Source organism: Bos indicus x Bos taurus, chromosome 1 (assembly GCF_003369695.1).
Source record: "Bos indicus x Bos taurus breed Angus x Brahman F1 hybrid chromosome 1, Bos_hybrid_MaternalHap_v2.0, whole genome shotgun sequence".
NCBI lineage: Eukaryota > Metazoa > Chordata > Mammalia > Artiodactyla > Bovidae > Bos > Bos indicus x Bos taurus.
The window spans coordinates 51960736-51980081 of NC_040076.1; the positions used below are offsets into that span (position 1 = coordinate 51960736).

At 38.0% G+C, this 19346-nt stretch overlaps 1 protein-coding gene across 14 annotated transcripts in view; it reads left to right on the forward strand.

The window, feature by feature from the left end:
* BBX (BBX, HMG-box containing) overlaps positions 1–19346 on the forward strand; it is a 297884-nt gene that overhangs the window by 38165 nt on the left and 240373 nt on the right. Inside the window, exon 1 of one of the 14 annotated variants that reach the window (XM_027566264.1) lies at positions 18441–18581. The exons of the other annotated variants lie outside the window; for them this stretch is intronic. The gene's annotated coding sequence lies outside the window, so the exon portion shown is untranslated. Of the gene's footprint in view, positions 1–18440; positions 18582–19346 lie in introns of those variants that run through there. 14 annotated transcript variants of the gene reach the window in all.

A 19346-nucleotide genomic window follows, 5' to 3' on the forward strand; every position in this document is an offset into this window, starting at 1 on the left:
ATGTGGATTTTGCTAAAAATGTAGCTTCCTTGAAATCCTTTGCGAAGTTTGGAGTGGGAATGGCACATAGATTTGCCATTGGGAAGAGGACCACTCAGTCAGGCATTGGCTGAGGGGGACTGTCTGGGGAACAGACCCTGAGGGAGGGGCATAATCCCCCAGAATTGCTGGGAAAGGTAGCTCTTATGCAGCTCTGAGCCCTTAGCATTCGACACTCTCAGCAGCTGGGCAGTGGGTCTGCTGGCCTAGAGGGGATCTAGGTAGGGCATCCCAGTGTCCACTACACTGAGGTATAGGGAAGTAACTAGCTTAAATTCCCACAGCTAGTAATGGGAGTTGAACTCAGGCTGTCTGTATCCAGAGTCCATCTTCCTAACCATCAGTTATACTGCCCCCTGTGATCAGAACAATAATAGAAATAACAACAATATGAACAAAAGACAATTTAGAGGAGGGTGGTACTTCTGGCTGAGGACAATGGAAGCCCTTATAAAAGGAGTGTTATTTGATTTCACCTTGAAGTACAAAAGATCTGGACACAAGAGGCTTTCTAGATAGAAGGAATAGCCTGAGAAAAGGCATGCATGCCTGCGTGCTAAGTCCCTTCAGTTGTGTCTGATTCTTTGACCCTATGGACTATAGACCACCAAGCTCCTCTGTTCATGGGATTCTCCAGGCAAGCATACTGGAGTGGGTTGCCATGCCCTCCTCCAGGGGATCTTCCTGACCCGAGGATCGAACCCACCTCTCTTACATCTCCTGCATTGGCAGGTGGATTCTTTATCACTAGCACCATCTGGGAAGCTCTGAGAAAAGGCATGCTACTTCTACTGCTGCTGAGTCGCTTCAGTTGTGTCCGACTCTGTGCGACCCCATAGACAGAAGCCCACCAGGCTCCCCTGTCCCTGGGATTCTCCAGGCAAGAACACTGGAGTGGGTTGCCATTTCCTTCTCCAGTGCATGAAAGTGAAAAGTGAAAGGGAAGTCGCTCAGTCGTGTCCAACTCTTAGCAACCCCTTGGACTGCAGCCCACCAGGCTCCTCCATCCATGGGATTTTCCAGGCAAGAGTACTGGAGTAGGGTGCCATTGCCTTCTCCAGAGATACCACTACTCACCTACAAAAATGGCTAAAATTAAAAAGACTGATTATATCCAGTATAGAGAAACTAGAACTCACATAAACCACAGGTGGGAATGTAAAATGGTATAACCACTCTGAAAGTAGTTTGGCAGTTTCTTAAAAAGTTAAACCTACATTTACCATTGATCTAGTCATTTTCCTTTTACAGTATTTATCCAAGGATGTGTACCTGAATGTTCATAGTAGATTTATCTGTAATACCCAAAATATCCACCAACAAGTGAATGGTTAAACAAATGATGGTCTGTGCATACAAAGAACTATTATTCAGCAATAAAAAGGAAAGCACCATTGATTTACCCATCAGCATTGGTGAATCTCAAAATAATTATGCTTATTGAAAAACCTAGACCAAAAAGAGTACATACTCTGTGATTCTGCTTACATGAAATTCTAAAAAATACAAACTAATCTAGAGTCATAAAACAGATAAGTGGTTCCTTCACAAGGGAGAGAGAAGGAGAGAGAGGGTTTACAAAGGCACAAGAAAAAATTGGTGGTGGATCATGGATGTGTTCATTATCTTGCAAGTGATGGTATCATAGGCGTACCAAATGTATCACATTGTCCACTTCAAATATGTGCAATTGATTGTGTGTCAATCACACCCAAATAAAAAAGGACATACAAAAGAAAAGAGAGAAAGATTATATGACCACATATATGTAGGGTGAATTTCAGGAGGAGAAGCTGGAAATAAGCAGCAGTGAGTCAAGTCTGGAAGCAGTGAGTATACACAATAAAGTGGGACCTGCTCTTGGCTATGGCAGTTAAACTGGAAGAGAAATGGTAGACAAGATGCTATAGAAGAAGCAGTCCAGGAGTTAGAGGAGTAAGAGAGAGGAAGCCATGGAAGAAGCTGGCCAAGAGAATGCTGTCCCCACCCCCCCGCCCCCCCACCCATCAAATGAATGGAGCTTCCGTGATGGAAGGTGTTGATGGAGGGCGTGCAGCGAGATCACAGTTCAGATTCAGGAACATGGAATATGGTAAGGGATAACCATTGTGGAGATGTCAGGTAGGTAGCTGGAAATGTTGAACTAAAATGCATGAATAGAGGTATAGAGTTAGACTTCATTGTAGAGGCAGTTATTGAGAGTCTGATAATAAAATCGCTAGTGATGATCACATTGGTAAGAGAGGGCCAAAGTCAGTTAGGATTAAAGTTCTTGGTCTCTTAGCTTCTTGTTCAGTTTTTTAAATCCATTGACTTACATGGCCTCCAAGTGAATAATGAAGTTACATTTTGCATATTAAATTGAGAGAAAGTTAAACGTTTTGCTACTTTCTAACTTAGACTGCTGCTGCTGCTAAGTTGCTTTGTGTCCAACTCTGCGACCCCATAGACGGCAGCCCACTAGGCTCCCCCGTCCCTGGGATTCTCCAGGCAAGAACACTGGAGTGGGTTGCCATTTCCTTCTCCAGTGCATGAAAGTGAAAAGTGAAAGTGAAGTCACTCAGTCGTGTCCGACTCTTAGCGACCCCATGGACTGCAGCCCACCAAGCTCCTCCATCCATGGGATTTTCCAGGCAAGAGTACTGGAGTGGGGTGCCATTGCCTTCTCCACTAACTTAGACTAGGGAATATAAAAGGGAAAATGGAGGAAAAAACCCCTCTCAGGTTGGCAAAAGCAAACATACAACTTTTCAGCTCTTCCTAAGTAGTATTTTCACCTTGTATCATCTGTCTTCTTTTTTTTTCCAAAATAGGCATTTAAATAGTTTAGCTTAAAAATCTTTTTTTCTTATTTCTGCTATGACTTAGATATGGAAATAAATGGCAAAAATGTCAGCCAAGATACTATTAATAAATAAAGTCACCTAGGAAGTAAGATTAAGATTTTATTCTTATAAACCATGAGACACAGATTTAGTTGCATTTCCATTGTTTAATTTAGAAATGTGTGTGGTCAGTTACTTCAGAGGATGAAGTGAAGTCACTCAGTCCTGTCCGACTCTTTTCGACCCCATGGCCTGTAGCCTACCAGGCTCCTCCGTCCATGGGATTTTCCAGGCAAGAATACTGGAGTGGGTTGCCATTTCCTTCTCCAGGAGATCTTCCTGACCCAGGAATTGAACCTGGGTCTCCTGCATTGTAGGCAGACGCTTTACCATCTGAGCCACCAGAGAATACAATTACTTCAGAGAGATGTTGTAAAAAGTCTGATTAGTGGGGCTGTAGAATGGCGTTATATGCTGTAGCTTGTTTGGACTCCTTCTTCTGAGTCCAACTGTTTGTGATGTCAGAAAGCATTTCAACTTAAGGTCACTGCTTACTGTTATTTAAAGGATGATTTCATAAGGCCAAAGTTCCTGGAAGTTCTTGACCTAGGAGGGAAGAAGAATGTATACCAGAACAAGCCAATTGGACATTCTGTTTTTCCAAAGGTAAAACTGGGCAGTGAGGTATCCCCCATCTCCAGCCACTGGATGCTAGTAGTGCCATTCTCCTAAAGTGAAGTCGCTCAGTCGTGTCCGACTCTTAGCGGCCCCATGGACTGCAGCCTACCACGCTCCTCCATCCATGGGATTTTCCAGGCAAGAGTACTGGAGTGGGGTGACATTGCCTTCTCCAGAGGATATTCCTGACTCAGGGATCGAACCCAGTTGTCCCACATTGTAGGCAGACGCTTTACCATCTGAGCCACCAGAGAATACAATTACTTCAGAGAGATGTTGTAAAAATTCTGAGCCACCAGGGAAGTCCTGGTCACGACCATAATTGTCTCCTTCGGTCAGTCACCTCTGGCTGAGAAACACTGTACTGATAACCTAAGCAGATCAAGCAAGAACATGAAAGTCTGCACATCCATTTAAGAGACCAGTTTCTTGAACACTCTGCTTGGAACAGATCCTAATTATATAGAATCCATTCCAAATCAGTGTACACTTTGATACAACTACTTAGGGAAACAGTTTGTCAATGTCTAGCAAAATTTGAGAAACAGCAGTTATGTATCTAGTTACATCCTAGAGAAAGTCTCAGACATCTGCACTGGGATGTGTACAAGGATGTTCATGGCAGAGTTGTTTTGTAATGGTGACAATTGGAAGTAACATCGTTGGATCAATCTCAGAAACAAAGTTGATAGACAAAAAACAAAACATAGAATAATTTTTACTTTATATCTTATGTGTTTATTTTACAAAACACCCAAAACAATACTATATACATTGTTTAGCTCAGATTCGTGACAGTGTTCACTTCTGACGAGGAAGGGATGAAGAGTAACGGGACCAAGGAGAGAAAAATGGAGAATGTCAATTTTATTTTTTTAAAAAACGGTCAAGTATATACTACACAATGTTTTCAGTCGGTAGATTCATGCATATTTATTATCATTCTTTGCATTTTTCTTTTTTTTTTCAAATGAAACCTTTATAAAAGAAATGTTTTATACTTGACCCTGTAAATTTATATTTTTGTTCATTATGAGATATATTGAATTGTACCTTTTCCTGAAATACCTTTTAGCTGTAGATTTAATTTTCAGTGTTATATTTGAAGAAAGTGATTGTGCTTTGTGCTATTTCCTAGTCACATTTTCATGCACTAAGCCATGGTTTCATGATTCACTCTTGCACAAACATGTGTAGATCTTGATTCTCACACGTTGAAATAAACGCAGCTGTGTTTATTTCAATAAGATTACATTCAAATAAACACACATGTGATCCCTCATGAGTGTGAACCCATAAAACACTTGTTGATTTGGTTCTGAAATTTTGTGTTCAAATAAACACACTTGTTTTAAGGGAAGTTTCGCTTTACTAAAATGTTCATGCTTCGAACATGTGTTTTTAGTAGGCAGACGTGGACATGAGTGTCTAAAAAGAATAATAGTTCTTTGGAGTTTATCATTGCTTTAGACAAATGCAGGGCTTATTTAATAGGCTACTTTTTAATATGCTGGTAGTTGTCCTAGGTAAGTAATTAATTAAAAATAATCTTTGAATATCACATTTTGAGTAATCTATTCATTTTATTTTTAATTATTTATTTTTGGTCATGCTGCATGGCTCTCACGATCCTAGTTCCCAGATCAGGGATTGAACCAGGCCCTCAGCAGTAAACTCTGAGTCCTCATCACTGGACCACCAGGGAACTTCTGTTATTTATGTATTCTTGACAGGTTAACTGAATGTAATAGAATTTTAAGTAAAGTATATCTCATGTTAAAAATATTTGTGAGTATATGTTTTAAAATGTAAATGATAAATTAAAAAGGGAAAGAGCTGTTTATATTTTGGAAACTGCTTATTGACTAGTTAAGGCCGTTTGTGACTGTAGGGGCCCATCCCTGACTTCTTCTCAAGACCCAGGGAACTTGCTCACGACCTTTGTGAAGCACAGTGTATCTTTTAGCTCCTTCTCAGGATCAGACAGTCAGACACGACTGAGTGACTTCACTTTCACTTTTCACTTTCATGCATTGGAGAAGGAAATTGCAACCCACTCCAGTGTTCTTGTCTGGAGAATCCCAGGGACGGGGGAGCCTAGTGGGCTGCCGTCTATGGGGTCGCACAGAGTCGGACACGACTGAAGCGACTTAGCAGCAGCAGCAGGATCAGACACAAGGTGCTCTCCTCCATTTGGTGCCACAATGGATAACTATCTCAAAGCCTGCAATTCTTTCATTAAACCCTCATTTTCTGGTCAGTCATTGCTGGATTTGGTCTTTTAGGTATTTCTATCCAGGTATTTCAGAAGGGTAAATAATCGTTATGTGCATAAATTCCTTAAATATAAACTGTTATAGAGAAAATAAAATTTTATAAAGTTTCAAAGGTTAATGTTTCTATTTCAGAGGTAATGTATGAGTACATTTTTTCTTTTCGTTTTCTTTTTCCTACTGTTTACTAACTTCTGAAGTTATTTTTAATTTAAAATGAGAGGTGTTTTATTAGTAGTTACTTGCTGGCATACATGTTTAGAGCCTTGTCTCTTTCTTTCCAGAAAGGAAGCTTCATGAGAACAGATGTCTTTATTTTGTTTGCTCCATATACCTCATGCTTGAAACAGGATTTATTAAACACTCAATAAATGTTTGTGAGTGAATGACTGCTGAATGAATAAAAGATAAGAACAGATTTCCTTTGGACTTTCATTCCTAGTTTTAATATTTTGTCATCTACCCCACCAAGTTCCCAAGCTAGGTACTTTATCAATTTGGTGTATTTTCTTTCAACTTTGCTTATAATGTAATTTCCCAGGGGACACTGAGTTTTTATCTATGTATTAACTTTGTCCATCTTTTCCCTCTTGTCTTTTCTTTCCTTCTTTAAGAGGGTCTTTCCTACCCCAGTGTCATTGATATACTCCCTTGTATATTCTCTTATCCTTGTATCTGTTTGATTCTATTGTTTAAGCCTTTGAAAAAAATCTGTCTGCAATTTATTGTTAATGTTGTGAGGTAGTGATGGATCTTTTTACTCCTCTTCTCCCAGCCCAAACACACACACACACATATCTACACAGAGGTAATCTGTGGAATACTGTGTGCTTTAATTCATTTGAAATGCTTTAATCGTGTACAAATATTTTAGAACTTAAATTTTGTGTTCTATTTCTATGGCTTTATATATATATATATATATATATATTATATAGCTTTATAATACCTCTCTTACTAGTTTATTAGTTTGTCAGTTTATTCTCTTGGATATTTTGACTAATGAATGATAGTTGTGTCACTTTGTCCAGTGTTTTTTTTTTTGCCCATTTTTCTTTCTTTCGTTTTTGCTTTTGGTTAATACATGGGCTAGTACCTCTGATAATGCTGATTACACATGGTGATAGTGTACATCCTTTTTAAAAAAAAAAAAAAAATTATTATTTGGCTGTGCCGGGTCTTAGTTGCAGCCTGTGGGATCTAGCTTCCTGACCTGGGATTGAACTGGGCCCCTTGCATTGAGAGCTTGGAGTCTTAGCCACTGGACCACCAGGAAAGTCCCTGTACATCCTTTTTTGATATATATTTACATATTTTAATGCATCTAATATTGACTACTATGAATACTATTTTCTGTGTCCTTCTTCCTTGATCTCTGATTCTGCTGGCTTCTCTTCTTAGCTTTTTTTTTAAATCAGATTAAGGAAATTCTCTCCTATTTTTGGCTGAGAAATTATATCATGAGTGTATGGTAAAGTAACTTGTTGACCTGCTCATCTCATTTTCTTCTTTTACTCTCTTAATGTAATGAATTGCATTAATATATTTTCTGAGGCCAGTCATCCTTACATTTCTGGGCTAACCTCTATTTGATGTTATTTTTTCATACCCTGTTTTATTCTGTTTTTAAATTTTACTAAAGAATTTTACATCTACTTTGAAGTATGATGGAACACTAGTTTTTCTTTTCTTTGCTTTTCTTACCTGGTTCTTGAATGGGGTTAAGTTAGCCTCAGCTCCTATAAAACCACCTTGGGCTAGTGCCTTTCTTGAGGATGCAGACCTTTAGCCAATTGCTTTAATTTTTTTACTTTGGTTACTGTGTTGGTTTTTCTGCTTGTTCTTTGGTAAATTTTGATAGTTTATATTTTGTAATAAAGCCATCTTTTCATATAAAATTTTCTGTTATTTGCGTATAATGTTTAATTTTTTCTCTGTTATTTTTTATAATGTTTAATGTTTTTCATGTGTGTTTATTAACTTTTGTTCAAATTAAAATTTTTTTGTTCTGTTTTCTAGTGCTTGTTTTGAAATAATTCATTTATTTTCAAATTTAATGGTTCTGTAAAATATTGTTTGTTGCCCTGTTTTCAATGATTACCATTTTGATGGCATCTCACAGGTTATCTTACATAGGGTGGTCATTGTCCATTTGAAATATGAAAAAAATGCATTTTAATTTGCTGTTTAACTAATACACTACTTTTAGAAACAGAGTTTAAAATTCTTGATTAAATTTTTTTGGCTGTCATTTTATTACCAATTTCTTTTTCTGCATATTCTTTTTTTAGTCTTCTTAAAATTGATCTGTAGTTAATTTACAATGTTGTGTTAGTTTCAGGTGTATAAGAAAGTGATTCAATTATATACACACACAAATACTCTTTTTTAGATTTTTTTCCATTATAGGTTATTACAAGATACTGAGTATAGTTACCTGTGCTATAGAGTAGGTCCTTGTTTATTTTGTATATGCTGCTGCTCAGTCGCTTCAGTCGTGTCCAACTCTGTGCGACCCCATAGACAGCACCCCACTAGGCTCCTCTGTCCCTGGGATTCTCCAGGCAAGAATACTGGAGTGGGTTGCCATTTCCTTCTCCAATGCATGAAAGTGAAAAGTGAAAGTCAAGTCACTCAGTTGTACTCTTAGCGACCGCACGGTCTGCAGCCTACCAGGCTCCTCCGTCCATGGGATTTTCCAAGCAAGAGTACTGGAGTGGGTTGCCATTGCCTTCTCCTATTTTTGTATATAGTAGTGTATATATGTTTATCTTAAACTCCTGATTTATCTATTTATTTTATTGATTTATTTCACATCTTAACTGTATTTAGGTTAGTGAATGTGGCCTGCAGGATAACACTGTTTAAGAATTGTTAATTTACCTTTTGATGTCCACTACATGATCAGTCTCTATTTCACATCTTCAGAAAGAATGTGGTTTCTTTTTATGTGGAGTCCATAATGTTACCCATAAAATACCTGTTTAAGTTAATATTATATCTGTTAGGTTAATTTGAATGTATCGTTCCTATCCTTGATAGCATTATTTATTTTTCTTTTACTTTATCAGTTATTTTCTGAGAGGAGTATTTTAAAGACTCTCAGTGTGATTGTGATTTGCTAATTTCTGCTATTTAAACATTTTTTCTTTTTATATTTCAAACACTATGTTGTTAAATGTATAAGAACTAGTGACTATTATTCTCTTGGAAGGTTATTCTTTGTAGCAATGTAGATATTTTCTTTTCCCCTTTTAATGATTTTTCTTTAATTTCTTTTGTCTGGTGTCACTGTTTCTATACGTGCTTTCTCTTTTCCTTTGCCTGCTATGTGGTTTCATATCCCTGACTTTTAACACTTCATGTGTCATTGTGTCTTAGGTGTGTCTGTTATGGACGTGTACATAGTTTTTTATTTTCTAATTTAGTCTGAACATATCTCTGATGGTGTGTTTATATTTATTGTAACTTGTAACTGGTAATTTCTTTATATTACCCTCTCTTTGTTTCTGTTTTCTAGACTCATTGGAATGATCACATTTGTTTTATTCTTTATTTGCTCTGCTGGTTTGAATAGCATACATTTCTTTCCTACGTTGTGATCATTTTTGTTTATTTCCTTTCAGTTTTATTTATATATATTTGGTATGTAGCTCTGTGTAAGTTTAAGGTGTACAGCATTAATGATTTGATTTATATGTACTGTGAAATGTTTACTACAGTAAGTTTGCATGCTAAGTCACTTTAGTCATGTCCAACTCTTCGTGACCCCATGAACTGTAGCCTGCCAAGATCCTCTGTCCATGGGATTTCCCAGGCAAGAATACTAGAGTGGGTTGCCATTTCCTCTCTAGGGCATCTTTCTGACCCAGGGGTTAAACCCGCATCTCTTATGTATACCTGCATTGGCAGGTGGGTTCTTTAACACTAGCACTACCTGTAAGTTTAGTTAACTGCATGTCAGTCATCTCATGTAGGTTCCCCCCACATCACCCCTCCCCTTGCCCAAAGGGAAAAAAAACGTTATTTCCTTGTGATGAGAACTTTAGGATTTACTCTCTTAGCATCTTTCAAATATACCATATAGCAGTGTTAACTAGACATCATGCTGTACTTTATATCCCCAGTACTTATAACTGGAAGTCTATCTTTTGATTCTCTTCATTCAGTTCCCCCACTTTCGAGGTAAATGTTTTAACACGTGTATTTAAGCATGTTTTTCTTAGAGTGTCTGAAATTAAAGGTATCTGTTTAATACCTTTTCTCTGAACAAAAGAAGAATTTAAGCTTGCTCTTATTTCCCCCCAATTCTCTGTTTTCAGCCTTTTAGGTTGATAAAGACAAGTTTCCTCCTAAATTATTATTAAAAGAGGAAGGTTGGTGTCTCTTCTGTGGATAAGTCTTTTCTCTTTTTTCTGTTAATTTTAGAGATTTTTGCTTTATCCTTGTTAGTAAGAATTTCTCTTTCATGTGTTTCATAAGTTTTTGTTTTTAATTTATCCAGATTGGCACTCAGTGAGTGACTCTATTCAATGTGAAACTATGCGTTTGGACTCAATGTTCATAATCTTCAATTATGTAAAATTCTCTAATACTCTGTTTTCAGATATTGCCTCTCCTTCACTCTTTAGTCTCTCCTCTTGGAATTGCTAATAGGTAGTGAAAATCAGGTCTGTCCTCTGTCTGAAAACTTTTTCTTTTTTTAACCTTTTATTTCTTTATCCTTTTGCATTCTGAAGAAATCTTTGGCCCAGGTTTGAGCTTACTAACTCATTTTTCAGTGGTATTCTTCTAGTGATGTCCTGCTTTTCATATTCAGCCTTCTATTTCGCTAAATACATTTTTCATTTCCAAGTTTTCCAGAGTTTCACTTCCAGGATTCAAAGTTTTTTTTGTATACATCCAGATGATTTTGAAGTACCAGTAAAGTATATGTCTGATACCAGCATATGGCTTCCAGCAAATACACAGACCTGTTTTCAGATCTTGTTTTTCTACCAGTTAACTATGTCATGGCTGGTTACTTGATGCCTCTATTTAAGCTTCGATTTTCTGGCAAAATTGTGATTAAAGTATCACTGTGTTATCTTGATGTGGAGATGAAACATAATTGTAATTTGTAATTTATAAATTTATACAAATTTATAATTGTATTTATAACTTGTGTAGACGCTACATGCCAGGAACTATACTAGGTTATTTTACTCCCAACTGTTATTTTCAACAAACCTAAGAAAATATCCTAAATATGATAGTTTCATATATCTTATTCCCCTGAAAGCAGCTGATGATGTTGTTCTACTTGTTGAAATTCATTGCCCTAAGCAAATCTTTGATGTCTGGTTCTGCTAGCTTCTCAAACTTAACCAAGTAAACAGTATTTTTAAGAAAGGAATGTTTGGCCTACCTTTGATTGTTTTTTTGTTCAGAGTAATTTCTTTTTCATCTCCCATTCAGTGTTTCATCCAACCCTGTTCAGTGTTTCGTCCCTGTGTGTGTGCGCGCATGCATCATTTAATCCCATTGCTAGGATTTGTTAGTTGAGCTACCTACCACTGGTGCAGTTTCTTTCTTGTTTGCCATTGACTCTGCCGGGCGTTTGCTCTTTCTGAAAGGATAAGGTATTTATTTTGTGAAGAAATCATTTAGCAACATAATATGAAAGGGTAAATAAAGGTTATGGGAAATTACATCATGCTAGACTGAGAGACTGAAAGCACACTGCCCTCTGTAAGGTATTTAGAATGGTACAGTTATTGCTGAACCAGAACCGCTGTATGCAGGTGATGGCCTCTGAAACTTACTGTTGCCTGAACTTTATGAAATTGCAATATTCAGCTGGTCCTTTCTTCTCAGCCATTCCTACTGAAAGGATTTTTGACACTTGTTTATTTTTTTTAAATAAGAGCAAATAAATTAAAACTCACTTAATACATTGTCTTGAGACAATTGGTACCCATCAACGGGCTAGTTTACTGAGATTGTTACTCTTCAGAAAAGCCAAACATGCCTGAAATGGATTGGAGATTTTCATATGTTGACAAGTAAACTCTCAATGTCTTAACATCCTTTCTTTGTAATCTTCTGATCATTAATATGTTTACAAATACTTTTTTAAAAGAAAGTTAAAATTACCATCAATATGTATAATCATTTCAGTGTTTTAATGACTGAGCTCTGAATGAATAAATGAACAAATGTGTAAACAGAGCGATTTTTCAAAGTAACATTTAAATGATCAACCATTGAGATAAACGATTATATTTACTGAAGTATGACTAGGAAAGCTAAATTTGGGGGGAAATATAATGATTTATATTAAGAGGCCCATTGTATAGAATATAAAACAACAAAAATTTCTTAAGTGAGGTTATTAAATGAGTCACACTGTTAATTCTGAATTAGAAAGAAGTCAGTGCCTTTAATTTACTCTCAACATACCAATTCATATGGTTTTTTTTGGTTTATTTTAAAATTTTGAGGAAATATGCAACTCATATGTATGCTCCGTCGCTCTGTAGTGTTTGACTCTTTGTAACCCTATGGACAGGTTGTAGCCCTCCAAGCTCTATCCATGGGATTTCCTAGGGAAGAATACTTGAGTGGGTTGCCATTTCCTCCTCCAGGGAATCTTTCCAAGCCAGGGATTGAACCCACATTTCCTGCATTGTAGGCAGATTCTTTACCCCTGAGCCACTGGGAAAGCCTATACAACTCCTATTCTAATTTTTAATATTATCCCAATTTAGTTATTGAAAGATTGATCAAATAAAAACAATTAAAAGATTCTATTCAATTTTATACCCTTATTATAGGAATAAGGTCATATTCACAATAACTAGCTACATTTACAGCTGTTTTCAGTGTTTCACAATTTTGTTTCTTTAATAGTGTTCAGTTCAGTTCAGTTCAGTCGCTCAGTCATGTCTGACTCCTTGCAACCCCATGAACCACAGCATGCCAGGCCTCCCTGTCCATCACCAACTCCCGAAGTCCACCCAAACCCATGTCCATTGAGTCGATGATGCCATCCAGCCATCTCATCCTTTGTCGTCCCCTTTTCCTCCTGCCCTCAATCTTTCTCAGCATCAGGGTCTTTTCAGATGAGTCAGCTCTTTGCATCAGGTGGCCCAAAGTATTGGAGTTTCAGCTTCAACATCAGTCCTTCCAATGAACACCTAGGACTGATGTTCTTTAGGATGGACTGGTTGGATCTCCTTGCAGTCCAAGGGACTCTCAAGAGTCTTCTCCAACACCACAGTTCAAAAGCATCAATTCTTTAGCGCTCAGCCTTCTTCACAGTCCAACTCTCACATCCATACATGACCACTGGAAAAACCATAACCTTGACTAGACGGACCTTTGTTGGCAAAGTAATGTCTCTGCTTTTTAATATGCTGTCTAGGTTGGTCATAACTTTGCTTCCAAGGAGTAAGTGTCTTTTAATTTCATTGCCACAGTCACCATCTGCAGTGAATTTGGAGCCCAGAAAAATAAAGACAGCCACTGTTTCTACTGTTTCCCATCTATCTGCCATGAAGTGATGGGACTGGATGCCATGATCTTAGTTTTCTGAATATTGAGCTTTAAGCCAACGTTTTCACTCTCCTTTTTCACTTTCATCAAGAGGCTCTTTAGTTCTTCTTCACTTTCTGCCATAAGGGTGGTGTCATCTGCATATCTGAGGTTATTGATATTTCTCCCGGCAATCTTGATTCCAGTTTGTGCTTCCTCCAGCCCAGCGTTTCTCATGATGTGCTCTGCATGTAAGTTAAATAAGCAGGGTGATAATATACAGCCTTGACATACTTAATAGTGTACATAGATCAAATCTAAACAACAACAGAAAAGACTCAGATATGTTATTTCTTATAGAGATTAAGAAGCATTCTTCTTGAAGATTTATTAGATCATGTGATATCTTTGTATAAACTCAAAATTTCTTGAGCTACAAATAATAAATATATTCATGAAATATTATATAGGCTTTAAAAATGAAGTTATAGATTTAACATAGTTACAGTGTTATTAACTTTTCAGTAGATTAAAGAGGAAATACACAGTTTTGGTTTTCTGGGACAGTCCTAATTTAAAATCTTTCATTTTCTTCATAAATACACTAGCAGTTTTTCAGCTTATCTATCCCCACTTTTGGTTTGGAAAATACATGTGGGTAATAAAAAGAACTTAATAGGTATCATTGATTGAACACTCATTATGATAAGGCAGTATGGTTTCAAGGATATGTCACTTAATCTTGCCAAAAACTGGTGGTAGGAATTACAAACATCTCTGTTTTATAAATGAGAAAATTGAGATCTGGAGAGTTAAGTAACTTATCCATGATCACATAGTCCTAATAGAGGACTCCAGATTCAAACCCACCATTCTTTTACTCCCAAGATAACATTATATTAAATTGTAATTGAGTATAGGTTATTTCACTCTTCTTTGTAATATAGCATCTTTAGATTGATCTTTTAAGAAATGTCATTTCAAATACATATGTATCTTTAATAATCATCTGTTAAAACTTAGGCTGCTCTTTGGAAATTTTGAAGAATAAAGGATCACACCATAAATATTTTGGTTATTCTAACACTTAGCACAATATCATACATGATAATAAGCCCGCAGTAATTATTTGTTGAAATAAAGAAAATTCCTCATTGGGAGCTTAATGAGTAAAAATGGGTAAAAAGATGGTTGACAGTGTTTAAAAATTCAGTTATCAAGTCAACATTATTAATGTGATTCAGAGATGAAAACTGAGTGCTTAAGAATATCTCTGCAGAACATTGTAAAGCAACTATACCCTAATTAAAAAAAAAAAAAAAGAATATCTCTTGGCCCCTTGTTCTGTTGTCCTTCTGTATTTCAAAAATACAGTTATTTTTCAGAAAGAATGACTCAAGGCTGTAGAGGGCAGTGTAAACCAACTCAAGTGGACTTCTGGTTAGAGAGGTGCTATAATAGTTGCTGTGGTTCATATATCCAAATAGGTTTTAACATCCCAAGTATCTGACCACTATTAGAATTATCTCAGACGTAAAAATAGAGAAGGATAAATGAAAAGTGTATTATAACCAAAGATTTACATAAATCCACAGAGATGCTGGCAGTTAGACATACAGTTTCTATCCTTGTAAACTCTAGTGGAAAAACCAGGACCATTAGCTGTATAATCTAGGCCTAAAAACATTTTTGTCTCAGTGAATTTGATAAAAGTTTCTTGTAAAGAATTTTCTCTCCTCTTATAGTTGTCTAAATAAACAACGAATAAAAAATATTAACACCCTCAGTTGCCCTCCCTCTTCCTCCCCCCACCACTTTATAAAGACATAGACTATTTAGTTGTGTACCAAATTATGCACTATACTAAATTTTAAAAATATTTAATATCAATTCAGATTTATTTGGCATTCTCTTATTCTGTTGCCAGTATTCCTGAACAGTTTGGTTTTCCAGGGTTTCCTTGATTTTATCACTCTCCTGGTGAATAAGATGTTTGGGATTATATTTTGTAATGAGTGACACAGGGTTTCATTTAGGAAAAGAAACACCCCAAACCTATTGACTCACAAGTATTTCAGTTTTTGGCAAAGTTGCTGCCAGTGTTGCCTACAATTGACCATCTGATGGATATAGATATCTGTGTTCTGAACAAATACCATACCGGTTTATGTTAGTTATAATGCTCATTTTTATAGAAATTCTGTATCATTTGCCCATTTTTCTTAACTTTCTGGTTTTGTCTTTAGGTAAATACAGTTTCCATGGATGAAAATTTCATAAGTAACAATCATATCTTTAATAACTGCAGACACAGTACTTGGTCATTGTACTGATCTCACTGGGTAATTCTGTCTAATTTAAGTAATTTTATTAGGCATGTAGTCCTTGAGTAACATAGTATCTCCAAAGTTAATATAAATGAAAAAGCAAGTTTTCTAAATGTAGAATAATGAAGCTTGTACACCAGAAATTAGAGAAGTTCTGACTTCAAATTTGTCTATTGTACGTTTGACCGTTTAAAATGTGATGAAAGCTATAGATGTATAGTTTAGAAAAACTAACTTTATATTTTTAGATCTCATTCATATTTTCATTTGATTTTCAGAATAGCCTATAGTAGACTCAGGGTTGCCATTGTTATCTTTGTAGATGTGGGGAAACTGAGCCTCAGACAATTTGAGGGATGTGCTGAAGTTGAGGTAGCTGGCAAATCATAATGCTTCAGTTGGAATCCAGTCCTGCCTGTGGTGTTTGCTTAGAATTAAACGGCTATTTTATGGTTTTGTTGGCTTATACTTATATGATTTCTTCAGTACATTTAAGAATCAAGTAGTAGTATTAGTCTGTTAGTCACTCAGCTGTGTCTGACTCTTTGTGACCCCATGAACTGGAGCCCACCAGGCTCCTCTGTCCATGGGATTCTCCAGGCAGGAATACTGGAGTGGGTTGCCATTTCCTCCTCCAGGGGATCTTCCTGACCCAGGGATCGAACCCAGGTCTCCTGCATTGCAGGCAGATTCTTTACCATCTGAGCTTCAGGGAAGCCCCAAAGTTATGAATCAAACACTAGCCATATTTTGTTGAACTGACTTTTAAAAAAAAAATCAAAGGGTATGTTATCTGGAAATTCTCAATAGCAGTTTATAATTTCAACTTTATTGGCCTCATTAATTCACTAACTTAAGAGGCAGTTTCTAGTTTTCGGTTTTGCTTTAGTTACAGGTCAACATTCTGAGGTTTGATGTACCTACTTACCTATTTATGCATCTAGTTCTTTTTACCCTCTGAATTTTGTTTTATTATTAGGGTATTACCTTATGACTTATTTATTCTCTTAAAGCTCTTTATGGGCTTCCCTTGTGGCTCAGCTGGTAAAGAATTTGCCCACAATGCGGGAGATCTGGGTTCGATCCCTGGGTTGGGAAGATCCCCTGGTGAAGGGAAAGGCTACCCACTCCAGTATTCTGGCCTGGAGAATTCCATGGATTCTATAGTCCTTGGGATTCCAAAGAGTTGGACAAGACTGAGGGACTTTCACTTTTCAAGGCTCTTTATGAACATTAAATCATAAGAAGATATTGATTATTTTACTTGAGCTCTGAAAGGCACGTAAAATTTGTTGACATAAATCCCATTAATTAAAATACTAAAAAGGATCTCTCTCACACCTGTAGGGAGGAAGTAAAGCATTGTGTGGTACTGTTGGTGTGTGTGAAGCACAACGTGATTTCACCTAGCAAAAAAGTAAATGAACGTTTTAAGTTTTTAAAACTTATCAAAACAATATTTTCCAACAAAAACTAGTAGAACAGAGGAAGGGTTGGTAGATAAAGACGTCCTACTTCTGTCTTCCTAGGAGAGGAATTTGAGGCTTACTTTAAGAGTGTATGACTCTAGACAAGTTACTTAAACTCTGTAAATCTCAGTTTCCTCATCTTTAAAGTGGGATAATAATAGTACATGTCGCATTGACTTTTGAGAGAAATAGTGAGGTAAAACGTATTTTCTTGGCATATGGTATTCTCTAAGTAATTGATAGTAATAGCAGTAGCACTTATTGGCTGCAATAATCTTCAGTGAAAATCAGTTCATGGTGAAAGTTCAGTGGTAGCAAAAGGAGTGGAAAGGAAAGATCAAATGAGTGAAGAATAGATAAGGAAACTCCCTGAGGGCTTAGCCTCTGGTATGATGTGGGTGTTGAAGTTTAGGGGGTGCCAGGGTGACTGATCGGTCAAGCATAGGGGCTGTTAAAAGAGATGGTGTTGTCCCTTACCCCAGGAACATAGGATTTCAAAGGAACATCATTAAGACAAAGTGGTAGGTAAAAAAAAGCTCAGGGTAACTTTTGTTTTTATTGAACAAGACTTTTAAATAAATTTGTATTTAATATTCACCATTTTAAAATGCTACTAAATGAAGTGACTTTTGTTATTCTCCTGTCTGAGTAATTCAAGTGTTCAGTACTTATTTGTTGGGCTAGTGAATAGCAAGATTTCTGTCATTGCCTCAGTTTGAAAGACTCGGCTCTTCTTTAAGATAAACAGTATCTAGAAGCATGGCCAGGTACGTTCACTGCACTGTGAGAGGAGGGGGAGAGGAGTCAGGAAGCATGTAGGTGGGAAGGTTTCCTGTTTCCAGGCAACAGCGAGGAGCTCCAGAGGGAAAGCAACTTGAATATAAATTCATTCAGGAGAGGACATTTTACCACACTGCTTTCTAGCCGGTGGGAACTCAGACTTGATTCTGGAAGAGACGGTGGGGTTTAAACTTCATTTGTCAACGGGTAAACTTACTGGAAACCGATTTCTCTTCAGGTTTTGTGTGTACCAAAAATATCACGTACAGGTTAGAATTTTAGAGTATTTTGAAAACAGTGGCCAGCCCCTGCGTGTTCGCCTCCTTTCTCCTTCTCCAGGAGCACAGGGACGTTGGGCGGCTTCATCGCCCCGTCCGTGGGCTGTTGAGAGCAGAGAGGCTCTTGGCCTTAGAGCGGCGCTTTCCCCGCCTGCCTCCATCTGCAGGAAGGAGGGAGAAGCACAGCACCCTCGCTCGCGGGGAGGTGCTTCCTCCTCGGGGCTCCTCCAGAGCAGACGGCGAGAGCCCCTCCTGCGCCTCGGGCTTCGGGCCTCGGGCCTCAGGGAGTGCTGGCTGGTCGCGGCTCCTGGCGTCGTCCCGGCCCCTGAAATGCAGGAGAGGGGAGTGGCTTTGCAAGAGTGGAAGACGCGCCTGCAGGAGGAAGCTACCTGATGGGGTGGGTTAATCTCTAGGCTTTTGAGATACTAAAAAGGGGGGTTTAAATACTGCCCCCCCGCCAAAGCTCTCCAGTCTGATGCGGTAACTCTCTGGGCCCTGAAGGACCTTCTTCTAGAGTGTGTGGGTGCGCGTCGGTGTAGGAACCCGTGAGAAACCCGGGGAGGGTTACACACGCGGAAAGAGTTGCCTGTGCAGAATGCATTCTTTTCTCACTTTCACATTGGGTTCCCTCTAGAGCTCTGAGGCGGGCCACTTTCCTTTTAAAATCTGCTTTTCGTTGTTTCGTTAGACTACTGAATGTTTAAGAGTTATATTCAAAACTCTCAGGCAGACGATAGGTGTGATGAAGGGGGCAAGCACCCTGCAGATCTTGCGCTGGCAATTGCCCTCCGCTCCGGCAAGAGGAAGAGAGAGTAGATGCGGTTGGTCGGGGGGCCTGGAAGAGCCCGGCATTTTACCCCTCAGTCTAATCCGGAGTCTCCCCGAGTACCTCCAGGGACTGTTAGGTGCCTTAGTACACCCTAGTTTAATTTCGGGGCCATAGACAGAGCTGCCCAGATGCTTAAGCAAACATGCAGGATCCAAGCTTTATATTGGCTCCCCTCTCACCATGTGTCCGAGGATGAATCACCCCTTGAAGGGGCTAATCTGTCTCCTTATTGTCCTGTCTAGAAGGGTCACATTATTTAAGTGTAACTCCTGAGAGCCTGGCAGGTCTTTTCAAACAAATGTTGATGGATGCCTTGCAGTCCCTCCCACCCCA